This window comes from Pogona vitticeps, chromosome 3 (assembly GCF_051106095.1).
Source record: "Pogona vitticeps strain Pit_001003342236 chromosome 3, PviZW2.1, whole genome shotgun sequence".
Taxonomy (NCBI): Eukaryota; Metazoa; Chordata; class Lepidosauria; order Squamata; family Agamidae; genus Pogona; species Pogona vitticeps.
Genome location: NC_135785.1, coordinates 69,144,157 through 69,157,641, shown reverse-complemented (window position 1 = coordinate 69,157,641; position 13,485 = coordinate 69,144,157).

The window sequence follows — 13,485 nt, the reverse complement described above, 5'->3', positions numbered from 1 at the left end:
TTTGTCTCTTTTTGGATAATGTCCAAAAAGGGACATTTAAGGATATTTAAGGGACTTTTTAGATATTTAAGGATATCCAAAAGGGACTTTCTGGATATTTAAGGATAGAAATAAAGTAAATAAATAAATAAGCTAATTGATTAATTAGATGATTCAATTTATACCACACCCTTCTTCATTGGCCCTCAAGGTATCTGGCAATCTGTTTAAAAACAGTTAAAACCACAAATTTCAGACATTTGATATACAGTGGGGCCTTATTTATTTATTTATTTATTTATTTATTTATTTATTTATTTGATTTTTACCCCGCCCCTCTAGACCATGTCTACTCGGGGCGGCTTGACTTACAAACGTCCTTACATATGAAAATTTCAAGTTATGAAAAGCTCCAGCTGCAAAATTTTGCTTCAACTTGTGGCTGGAGCTTCCAGTTATGAACAGAAAAAGGTGGGGGGGAAAGTGGGGAATTCAAACCATTGGTGGCGAAGAGGCTGCTTCTTCACCCCAAAGGTTAGGAAAAAGGAGGCTCAGCCTCCCAGGCTTCCAACACCACCATGACCGCTGCACGGGGTGCCAGTGCTTTGGAAGCCCGGGAAGCCTCCGCAGCAAATTTTTAGATTTTTTTTTTTTTTGCAGCCCCAGGGGCTTGCAGTGTTGTTGTTTTTTTTGTTTCTTTTTTTTGTTTTTGTCTCTCTGTGTGTGGTTTTTTCCTTTGGTCAGAACAGATTAATCAGTTTTCAATGGGAAATGGTGCTTCGACTTATGAAATTTTTGAGTTATGGCCACCATTCCAATACGGATTAATTTCGTAAATCAAGGCACCATTGTAGTAGTTGAAATCCAGTAGCAGAACTCACACCATGTAAAACTGATGATGTCACCAGCCACAGAGATTTTTCAGAAATTAAAAATTCCTGATTCCTCCCTTGGAATCTCTCTCTTCAAGGGGAAGGCTTGAAATATGATGAGGCATGAAATATGAAGGAATCTTTAATTTCCAAAAATTGCCACTGGTGGAATGATTTTCCAGGGAAAGACAATCTTCAGCAATTAAAGACTCCCTGTTCCATGGCCCCCAGTGGTTTTCCCATGATGAAAGGGATCCCAAGATCTAGGGATCTTGAAGGAGGGAGGAACTGGAAACTTTTAATTTCCAAAAAATTCATCATGGTTGATGACTTCTGTTATGCTACTGGATTTCAGCTACTACAATAAAAATGTCTGCTAAAGTACAGTAAGAGCAGTACAATATTTATTTTATTTTATTTTATTTTATTTTATTTATATCCCGCCTATCTGGTCGTGTCAGGACCACTCTAGGCGGCTAACAACATTAAAACCAGTGGCTGGCAGTATAATAATAATTGCCTAACCATCCAGACACTATACAAAAATAGGTACTTTTTAAAGAGGTGCCTGAAAATGAGTGTGTGAACCCAAATGTATCTATAATGCATAATTGGCCTACAGACTACACTATCCTGGGGCACAACATAGTTTGCTTTAGCTGTTTTACGTGATTTATAATTGGTTTTAAAGGACCAAAAGGCCCCTCCTTCAACACCAACATGTGCACTTTGATCTTCAAGGTAGGCCCTGCTTAGTGTTCCATCATGGCCATGAAGTTGTAATGTGAATAGTCACCAGATTCCTCATTTCTTGGCTGTTTTGGCTGTCTGGATGTGACAAGACACCTCAATGAGCAATTTTCAAGCCACATGAGGTTTCTCGCCTTCAATGCAAGTGAGACAATGGGTATGTTTTTCCTCCACAGCTTTGTCAATTTGTGCAAATTGTTCCTGTCCGAAACTATTGTCTTTTCTCCTTGTGGAACTAAGTGCGTACATATATGTACACACACAACAATCGTAGAAGAACTGGCTGATTGATTCAAAACAACAAGACTCAATATCCTGTTCAATATCTACATGCAGATGGAGCTCCAGTTGGGGAAGCTGATGCAGCATGTGATGGGTCATGGACAAGGTACCTCTTGTCTATGACCAGCATGTCATCAGTCCATGGCATCTTCTATAGATAAAGTCTCATGCAAGCAGATACCAGCCAATCCATACTTTGGAACTTGTTTCTGAAATCCATGCAACAAGGTAGTAGGTACTGCATTTTTCTTCTCACAAATATGAAAATTCTAGTCGATGCATAGAAAATTCTTGCCCTCTTGCTGGTCAGGAGAAAAGAAACTGTGTCCTGTAATTCTCACAGGCAAGAATGAGAAAGGCAATGATTTGCACCTCCTTCTCAGTGTTGCTCTATAGGTATAGAATTTCCTGCACTGAGAGACCTGGTTGATTCTCCTTTTGTATGCTCTTTAACACTGCATGAAAACCATATTGTTTAGGCATGTGTTTTGATAGGATGTCTTCTGAAAATTTGGTATATATTTTGAGTTTTTGTTTCTATGGTTTCCTTGGAATTGTTTTTTAATGGTTGCTAGTTTTTAAAATGGACTATGAGGTCAAATACCTAATGGGCAAAGCCACAAATGGACCCTGAAGGGAAAAGAGAGAGAGAGAGGTTCCTTATTAAATGATTTAAAAAATGTCCTTATAAAACAATGATATATCCAAGCATTATAGTTTAGAATAACTTGCAGTGCATAACAAGCATGTTTACCATGACTAATGCCAAATCTGTAGTATGATTAATTGAGGTTTTAAGGTATGTTCTATGCATAATCCTTTTTTTAAAAAAAATAGTGAGTTGTTCCACAATAATTAATGCCTATGTTTATCATGCGCTCGAATCATGCACTTATATGGCTGTTCTTTTTGTGCCTCTGAGGAAGATTGTTGCCAAGGTGTGTTGAGCATTGCATTGTTTTACAACAAAGAGAGGAGCTGTGTTCCATCTGTCCAGATGTTGGACGTTAACTTCTATTGGGTTGAGACAGCATGGGTAGTGGCCATCTCAAAACAGCTGGGCTACTGTTTTAGTACCATTTTGAGCCTTCGTACCTTTTCCTCTTTGCCATTTCTTGTTTTTTATGCTTCTTTTCTTTCCCTCTTTGGAGAGAAAGGTGGGATACTGAAATAATAAGTGAAGGGTTATTCATTCCAAGGTGTGCTTTCCAAATGGGGCAAATGTTTTCTATATGCAGCTTAGCTAGGCATTCAAGGCTGGCCCAAGAATCTTGGCTGTCTGAGGCAGAGCAGCAAACAACATCCATCTGTCCTCCAAATCAAAATACCCATTTCCAAGTATGTTTTTTTTTCTTTTCTTTTTGGACACTTTACCAAGGAAGGAAATGCTTTCACCTCTTCTCAGACAGTCTCTATAGAGATAAAAGTACTGGACAACACATTTTAAGAAAGATGGCAACAAACTGGAGCATGTTTAGAGAAGAGCAACAAGGATGATCAAGGGACTGGAAATCAAGCCCTGTGAGGGAAGACTGAAAGCCTTGAGAAAAGAAGACTGAGGAGAGATATGACAGCACTTTTCAAATACTTGAAAGGTAGTCATACAGAGGAGTGGCATTTCCACAGGACACGTAATAATGAGCACAAGTTACAGGAAGCTAGATTTCAGCTAAATATCAGGAAAAACCTCTTAACTGTTACAGTACTATGGCAATGGAACCGGGAGGTGGTGAGCAGTCCAACACTGGAGGCATTCAAGAGAAAATTGGACAAGCACCTCTGAGATCTGCTTTGATTTGGATTCCTGCATTGAGCAGGGAGTTGGACCCAGTGGCTTCATAGGCACCCTTACAACTCAATTATTCTGTGATTTTATGACAGGGAGGGAGATAGGACTAGAACTCCCTCCCTGCTCACACTTTCAGATCAAACCCTTTCCTGAATACCTGGGTAGGGTTGATCAATATTCATTTCCACACTCTCACTACATTCACTGGAGTTTGGCATATTACCTTTTAAACCATACCATCTTATCCAATAAAGACAGAGTGCTGGCAAGAAGTAGTAAGTTATTTCAAATTTCAACAAAATGTAATAACTTCGGGCATTATGGCAAAGTCTTTTGGCCTCAGTAAATAGTTTATTGAATAATGCCACTGATGTTAGTTGTATTTTATTAATTAACAGAGGACACATATACAGAAGGGTGATAAAAAAAGAAACACATTGATTTTCATTTCAATCCCTGGTAAAAGAAATATGTTGATTTTCATTACAATCCCCAGTAAAAGAAACACATTGATTTTCATTACAATGTTGTTTTTGTTGGCTCTTAACTTTCCAGACCCACCACGCTTTTTCTCCAAAGAGGAATGGAAAACTAGGTGAGAAAACTCTTGAATTTTTTATGGTGTGGTTGGAACATTTTTTGACTACATGGAAGTCCCATCATCAAACCATTTAAATCTAAACCACCAGAGGGCCCACTTCATGGTCTACTTTGCATAAAATCTAGACTCAGCAATTATGTGAGGTATAATCATGACATTTTTGCCACCCATAGAATTAGAATCCAATTACAACTAGGTATCTGTCTTTTGTGTTACTGCCTGAGGAATAGCAGGATTGAGAGAAGTGGTTCAGTTCCAAAGAGTGGCCAGTGTAGGAAGACATACCCTACCAGCCTCTCTTTCTAGAAGTCTCTCTCCTTTCTCTTCCAGTTTAATGCTATATTAGAGAGCCACAGAAACAAACTGCCGAAACTGGACAAAGCCTCTCACCTAGTAATGCTGGCAAATCATAAACAGTGTAACTTTTGAAGGTGAATTGCCCGAAGTTAAGAAATCACCAAAAACATCACCAGTTGTGTATGGAGTTGTGTGGCTTAGCATGCAACTGATCATGTTGGTGGTGATTTCTGAACTACAGTGGGGTCTTGACTTAAGAACGGCTTGAGTTAAGAACATTTTGACTTAAGAACCGCTCTCACAGGAAAATATTGACTTGACTTACATACTTAGATTTGAGTTAAGAACTGAAAAAAAATCATGTGGGAGGCAGGGAAAGTGCAAAATTTGAACTTTCCGTTAACTGTTGGCCAGTGAAAAGGGTGCCTGTCTGCTTCCTCACTCCTCCCAGCGTTTAGAGAGTGGATTGGGAGACAGTCTTCAGACTGCCTGGTACTGCCTGGACTGTATTTTCCCTGCCTTTCCTGAACCTTTCTTGACCAAAGAAAAAAAGAAACAAAATATCCCCCTCTAGTGGTCGAAGGCGGAATAGCAGCTTCCCATTAGTTTCTATGGACGGAAAAGAGCAGATACGGATCAAATGGTTTTCAATGCATTCCTATGGGAAATGCAGATTTGACCTGAGAACTTTTTGACTTGAGAACCGCCTTCCAATACGGATTAAGTTCTCAAGTCAAGACCCCACTGTACACAAGAGGATTTTGGCCAATGGCTTGTGAACTAAATTGTTAATGACAGGTACAGTAGATCCATTAACTCTACAGGACTTACAAGTTCCTTTCATTCCAAGTGGATGTTCGTTATGTGCCATCCAGTCATAACCATTGTCTGAAGGCCTAAACAGAAGCAAAATAGTACAATAGAATACTACCATTTCCCCACAATTTAAAGCCAAGAGCATAACAAAATAAGATTGTATGTAGAAGTTCAATGAGGATGGGAACAAATATCTTTGAACATGGAGTTAAAAACAATAATCTGAAAACCCTGTCAAAAGCAATCTATTTTTGTTTTTTATATGTATATAAACAGAGAGAGAGAGAGAGAGAGAGAGAGAGAGAGAGAGAGAATAGACAGTGGTGAGATCAGTGATTTCTCTCTTAGTAAGCTACTCAAGTTTCAGGCTGTGCATATATATATAAACTGTGGGTCTTTTTCAGTCTTATTTTTGTTGTGTTTCTCAAAATTCCTTCAACATTTTTGTCTATTCCCAGTTTCAAATCTGATTGTAAGATGTTCTTCTTTCTCCACACATGGAAATTCATGCACATTTTTTTCAGAACAGTAGACACACCAAATTTGGTCCTTGAAGTACACAAGTTCTCCTGATTTCCTTTCCCATTTTATGATGGTACCAGAGAAGCACTCTAGTCCAGTGACTGCCTGCAAAAACAGTTCATTTGTTACATTTCAGATAAGATAGACTGGCCCATATCCTGTTACTAGTGTTGCAAACAACACTGTAGTAGGTCCCTTGAATAAATGGGGATTTCATGAATCATTTCTCTACAAATTCCATTGATTCAAATGGGCCTACTCTAACCTTGATTTACTATGTAAGTCACAGCTAGAGCATGCCCATTTGAATCAATGGAACATGACAAGAAACTGACTAACCAAATCCCTGTTGATTCAATTGGTCGACTATAGTGTAATTCCTTGCGCTAAGCAACAGGATTTTGGCTAGTAACTACACATAAAAGAATTTATATCCAAAACTTACCCTATTGAGTAAGAGAAGCAGGCTCTCTCTGTGTGTAGATCTGAATACACAGATCTTGCATTGGGGATAAGATACTTTATAGGTGAATTACAAAAGGATCAGAAAGCAGAGGCTATATGTTGTAGCTCTACAGCTATGCAAACTGAAAACTTTGCAATCCTGATTAAACATGGAGCTTTGTACAGAACATGGCTAAATAGGTTACTTAGGTGTACTTAGAGAAATCTCTGTAGGAGAGCTTTTGCTCTGGAGAAAAAGGACAATGAATGACTAAAAACTTCAGACACTGTATGGCTGTGCAAATTTTAGATTTTATTTGTAGGCACTCTGTTGTTTTTCAGACAGCATAGCAATAGCTTGTCTATGACAGACATGTGGTGTCAATTAGGAGCACCCACCTCCCTATCACTTTTAGTTTTATTATTCCTTTTTATTGGCTCTTATAAGGATAAGGAAATGGGTACTCTCAGAACAAATGATTGCCATATGGATAATATAGAGCACCACAGAGTGTCATATCTTACCTTATATATCATTCAAAAGCCACCACGAAACCATACTATAAAGCTCACAAAGTTTCTTAGCATTAGCTGTCAGATACCATCCTTGCTGTAAGTCTAACTTAATGAAAATTGCCTTATTTTTTAAAACTTTTTAAAACTTTCTCTGCTCAGCAATTAAGACTTACAGTGCCTAAGCAGTGGAGTACAGGGCAGCTAAGTCTGCTTAGAAAGAGAGAAAGAGAGAGAGAGAGAGAGAGAGAGAGAGAGAGAGAAAGAAAGATAGATAGATAGATAGATAGATAGATAGATAGATAGATAGATAGATAGATAGATAGATAGATAGATAGATAGATAGATAGACAGACAGACAGACAGACAGACAGACAGACAGACAGACAGACAGACAGACAGATAGATAGATAGCTTTTTTTGGGAAAGTAAGGAAAGCAGGCCTTATATACATTTTGGCTATACTCACCTAAGCTCATACTCTCCCAAGCTGGAGCCAGAGCCAACATGAGATGTCGGGCTGCCGGACACAAAGAGGAGGAGGTCCTCATTCCTCAGGGCAACAAACTAGATGACAAGAGCCTGTTAAGTAATGAATAAGATGGCACCTCCTCTTGTTCCCAGTGTAAAAGTCACCTGAATGTGAATTCGAATCATACTTTGACCCTGACGAGTCTGCAATATCCTTTGACCATAGAAAAGCAATAATAGAGGTTGTAATTAAGTTTTCACCCAGAGATTTCTGAATCTCCGGGTGAAAACTGCCTACTGACAATGCTCAGTTAAATGTGGGTAGTGTAGCTTCCAGAAGGCAAAGATGAAACATAATGATTTCCTTGTCTCTTAGTCCTTACGTTTCTGTTTTACAAATGGGCAAGATAATTTTCTGGGCAAAACCTAATATAGAATGCCTGGCAGAAAAATAGAACAACAGACATTTCCAACATTGGCTGAAGTCCAGTTGGCACAACAGTGCTGCATAAATTGTGATCACCCTGCACTTTTAAATTTTATTTTTATTTATTTTAAAACTTCCATTTTCCTGTCTTAAGGTTCTGAGGGATCCCTTTTGCTTCGGAAAAGCCTTTGGTAGCCTTGGAATAGGGAGACACCTTGCTAACTGGAGAATCACTGCTAGTGGGCCCACTGCCAGATCAGGACTGGTGACAATGATCCAGCTGTGATTTTTCCAATTTTAAAGGCTCTCTTCCATCTCAGATTCATTTAATGAAGGTAGCATAGTGTGAAGAAACTGAAGATGTGGGAAATATGAAATTCAGTTGCTGGACACATCTATGTCTCTGTGAGTACATGGGAAGCTGGCCGAACAATGGCAGTTCAAACCTTCAACTTATCTTGGTACTGAACACTTCAAAGAAAGGACTAATAGTGAGAAACAGATGCTTCTTTTCAGATATTTTGTCAAAGGGAATATAGAAGTTGCCCCAAAGGGGCTTTAATGCTTGAACTGTCACCTGTGATTTGAAAGAAGGCAGTCTGCTTCCTTCACTGAGAGTTGTGCAAATTTGAGCTGTGACAGAAAGGGAGGTCAAGAGGCTGCATTTTGTCCCAACAGAACATGAAAAGGGACTAAGATGTTGTTAGTAATATTTGTGTAATGGTCCATTTACTTGTATAAAAGGGATTACAAAAACTAGTTAGCCTAGCATGTATCTGGGGAGAAAAGCACTTTGCTCCCCTGCTATGCTGGATAGCTCAGTGGTTTAGGTATGTTGGATGCAGAACCAGAGGCTGGGAGTTCAATTCCCCATTGTGCCTCCCTGACAGGGGCTGGACTAGATGATCCATACAATCCCTTCCAGCTCTGCAGTTCTAAGATGCTGCTGCTGCTGATTCCTTGATGCCTAGAAAGGGCTTGGTCTGACTCTTAAGGAGAGACTGGGTCTTTTTGCCATCTTATGTAACTGTGCTGAGAGGATGTACACTGTGCATGTCCTAGAACTATGCTATCTCTCTGCTAAGGTATGATAATTAGATTGGTGAGATACATTTTTATCATTTTCTAGTGTGTTTTCTCTTGAATGCTTTTATAATCTATCTCTGCATTAGCTCCTATATTTAAAATATTAAACTTTGCTTGTAACCATTTGAAACATTTATTATCTTGTCCTTTTTAACTCCGTCCGTCCGTCCGTCCGTCCGTCCGTCCGTCCGTCCGTCCGTCCTTCCTTCCTTCCTTCCTTCCTTCCTTCCTTCCTTCCTTCCTTCCTTCCTTCCTTCCTTCCTTCCTTCCTTCCTTCCTTCCTTCCTTCCTTCCTTCCTTCCTTCCTTCCTTCCTTCCTTCCTTCCTTCCTTCCTAGTTGTTAAAAAGGAGGAGCCTCTAAAGAAAGAGGTGACAATCCCAATTGTACAGTGAAACACACAGGGAATCAAAGCTAAATTTTAAAGAGGTAAACATTCAAAGCTATCTCCTCAGATGGGAGTTCTTGTCAAAAACCAGCTAACCAATCAAGCAGCCAGCCAGCCATCTAACAGAATACTCACCCATCCCTAATTTCACCTCCATCATAAGTTCATAAGGTAGTTTACACAAGCCTTTGTTGCCTGTGGATTCACCTTTCAAAGGAGGATAATAATTCTTGTGAGGGTTTTTTATTTTAAGGTAGCATCAAAATCTATAACAAACCACCCAACAAAAAGAACAGTGCTCTATTTTATGGGATTGTGGTGAGAATTTCTGTGATCATGTATGTGAATATGTATGAATACAAAGTATTGCTGTAAAGACCCACGACTAGACAGTTGTTGCAAATATTAACAAGGACACGATCCTATAACGGCCCTGTGGGAGAAAGTTCCATTGAATTCAATGGCTAGGATCTTATTGAAGGAACACAAATTGGAAAGGACAATCATGTAAATATGTCCCATGACAGCAGGTTGCCCTTCAAATTCCTGGACTTTCACTGGTTGAAGGATGGGTCATACAATGGTGATCTCCATGGAGTGCAAAAGTACTATAGGATTCCTCATACACTAAGTCTTTCTTAATAGGACCCTAGCCAGTGAGGTTCCCTTTCCAGGAGATAAGATAGATGTAGGCTTCTCCTGTGAGATTTACATATTCACAGGATGGAAAAAAAGGCCAGAGAAATGCAGCTTTACTTCTCAATGCCATGTAAAGAAACCTATAGCTTATTACAGTTTTGCAAAGTCTATGGGGCACCATTGCTGAAGGAAAAGGCTAGCAAAGGAACAGAACTCCCTGTGCATCTGCCAAAGTCTCACTCAAAGGAAAAGCAAGCGTTCTCCCAAAAGCCTCTGTGTATCCTTACAGACAGTATTTAGAATTGCCTTGCATTTATCTTTCTATGAAGAATTCTCTGTCAAGTTGTTTATAAAGGGGGATGTAGTGACACTTGCTGTAAACACACATACATTTTCCAGGACAGGAAGATGGAAATCAGAATCACACCAGAGCACCACCAATCATTTTAAGCAGCTAAACGCCTTGAGGTGGTTATATTTGGAAACCCCACGTTAGAACAACCTTTTATTTCTGAACTTGCTTATACCTTTCCTTTTGAGATAAAGTCCTTAAGGGTCAAAATAATGTGATGCATCAAATCATTTGCCATTTTAAGATTCATTTATTTTTTTAAAAAATAACTTATTTAAAAATAGCTAACAGAGGCTCTGAGTTTTGTCAGAGTATTGTGATAGGAGCAGAGCTTGAAAATGCTACTTTTAATTGAATGTAGCATCCCACAATCAGTAGAGTTATACTCCGTAATGTTGGTGTGTTTGTGTGGAATTCTAGGCACTGGGGTTCAAAAAATTACTTTTAAAAGTTCTGTTCCACATCAAAAAGTTACTACTGGTCTTTTCCCTGTGCCATCTGCTGAAATATTCATCTCCAATATTGTACTAACTTGGAAAAGTTATAGCCTGGAAAGGCTATCTATATGCAATATGTAGTGATCATTTTCTGCTAACAGGCTACCAAGAGTTTGGAGTAAAATTCTTTCCTTAGAGGAGTTTCAAGATTTGCATTATTTACATATTAGGTTTATAGGGCCAGCCCTCCTATTAGGCAGAGTGAGGATGGACATATATGGCTCTGTCCGCCAATGGAGGGGAATGCTCAAGGAGCTGTCACCATGCCCCCCATCCTTAGCAGCAGACATGATCTGCCTGAGTCAAACTCCTTATTCTGCCCAATATCAGGACTGGACCTGCTTTGCCAAGTGCAGCCTTGCTATAGCCAACAAAACTGTTATTTTCTTAGTTTCCTTCAGATATTAAACATTTTTAACAAGTAAAACTATCACAGCAAAGGCTATTCAAATGCACTGTCCCTCCCCCCCCCCATTTAATTTCGTTCTCTCTTCTTCTTTGCCTTATGTCTAAGAAATGGCCTTTAACCTGCACTGTGAATTCCTTGTCTCAAAGGGGGCGGGCGGGCTCTGAAATACTGCCCCCAATTTTATTTTATTTTGTTTTTTAAGGCACAAAGCTTGACTGGAATATCGGAATGTGTGTGTGTGCATATGTGTGTGTGTATACAGTACATATATATACCTGTAGATCATTAGTTCTTTTTCTAAAATAGTCTCCATGTAATTTTTTTCCCTTAGCTCTGAGCAGATTCCTGACAACTTTATTTTCATAGCCCAATTTTTCAGCAGATTCAAGCACAGGCTGTCTCCCTAAGTGTCAGGTGTGTGGGTGGTCTGCTTCATGCGGAGTGTCTCCCGCCAAATGTGAATAGAAAACAGCTTTTTGTTCCACAGACTTTTGGACTTTAACCTTAACTACTTACCAGGATATAATCATCCACACATTCCCTATTGCCAGTACATAAGCTATTAGGCTGCCCAGCACTACAGCTGGAAACGGCCCTGCTTCTCTCTGGTGGCTAATTTAATCAGCAACATCAGAGCAAGAAGGTAGCTCATCGTTTTTGTTCCAATTATGATGACTTGCATCATTTCCACAATCCAAAGACTTGCTCTCTCTGTGTGTGTTGGAATACAACTGTTCAAGGAAGAGTCATTTTCTTGTACCTCAAAGACCAACTCATGTTCTGTTTTACAGTGCTTTAAATAAACAGAAAAATACTTAAGAATATTTAGACACAAGGGTGTCCTGAAACATTTTGATGTTATTATAGTGTTCACAGAGTATAAACAGAGAATGAATTAATTTATTCTATGCCAGGATGAGTCCTGAGAAGAAGGGAATTCTGATTTAGAATGGAAGCAGGGGAAGCAGGAACAGCAGTGGACCATGCCTCTCCACTCTGGAAAGCCGAAAAACAGTATGTTTCCGCCATTTTATGTGCAGGCACCTAAATCGGCCCCTGCCCAATATGAATTAATAGGACTTTTGTCAAGAGCAGCCAAATTGCAAAATGGAAATATTGCTAGGTAATGCCCTAAATCCTGTTGCTTAGCAAAATAAATTGCACCAGAGATAGCCCCTTATATCCATGGGATTAGGTGAGTCAACTCTGTAAGTCCCATCAATTCAGATGGACTTCCTTAACTGCAAATTACTGCGGTAAAGTAAGTCAAAGTTAAAATAGGCCATGTGAATCAATGGAAATTATGGAGGAGCTCTTAAAATCCCCATTGATTCAATGGGCCTACTCTAGTGCAATTTACTGTGCTAAGTCCCCACCCATCAATGGTCCTGAGGCTTTCACTTCATCACTTTCATCATTAGGAAGCCATTTGGGGCTCAGGGTGGGAGGGAGAAAGTTTTAACTACTGAAAATCAGCACTTTAATTGCCTCTACTGTTTTTGTGATCTCTTCCGTTCCAGAAGATGGACATACCTCAAAATGGTCGTAAGCCGAAGCACCATTTCTCATAGGAATGCACTGAAACGTGATTAATCCATTCTGACCAAAGAAAAACATCACCCCCCCCAAAAAAAAATCATTGCAAGACTCATTGGAAATGCGATTAATCCTTTTTGGCCTAAGAGTGGGGAGGAAAAGCAATCAAGTGTGCAAGACCCTTTGGAAATGCACAGAAAACAAACTGAGCAGATCAGAAATGCACAGAGAACACAGGGACCAGGTCGGAAATGCAAATAAAGTGAAGGAAAAAGCAAGGGAAGCATGCAAGATGCATCAGAAATGGGGGAAAAAACCCAAAAGAAACCATCCCCCCAAGACCCATTGGAAAGGTGGGGAAAAAGGCCAACAAAAGAAACCCCCCAAGACCCATCAAAAATGGAAAAAACCCAAAAGCAACCAACCCCCCAAGACCCATCGGAAATGGGGAAAACCCCAAAAAGCAACCAAACCCCCCAAGACTCATCAGAAATGGGGGGTGAGGGAACCAACCAACCAACAAACCACTCAAGACCCATTGGAAATGGGGAAAAACATTCCAAAAAGCAACCAAACTCCCCAAGACCCATTGGAAATGGGGGGAAACCCAAAAAAATAAACAAACTCCCCAAGACCCATCACAGCACAGAAACATGCCCTCCAGCCCAAAACCATGGTGCAAAAACACCCAGAACAGTCTTTAAAAAGCAGAAAAAGCACCTTACCTTACCAGGCAGCTTGAAGCCTCCCTGCAAACACATACTCACTCAGAAGCAGAAGTGAGGCAGTCCCAACCCTCCTCCGATCGCACACTCTC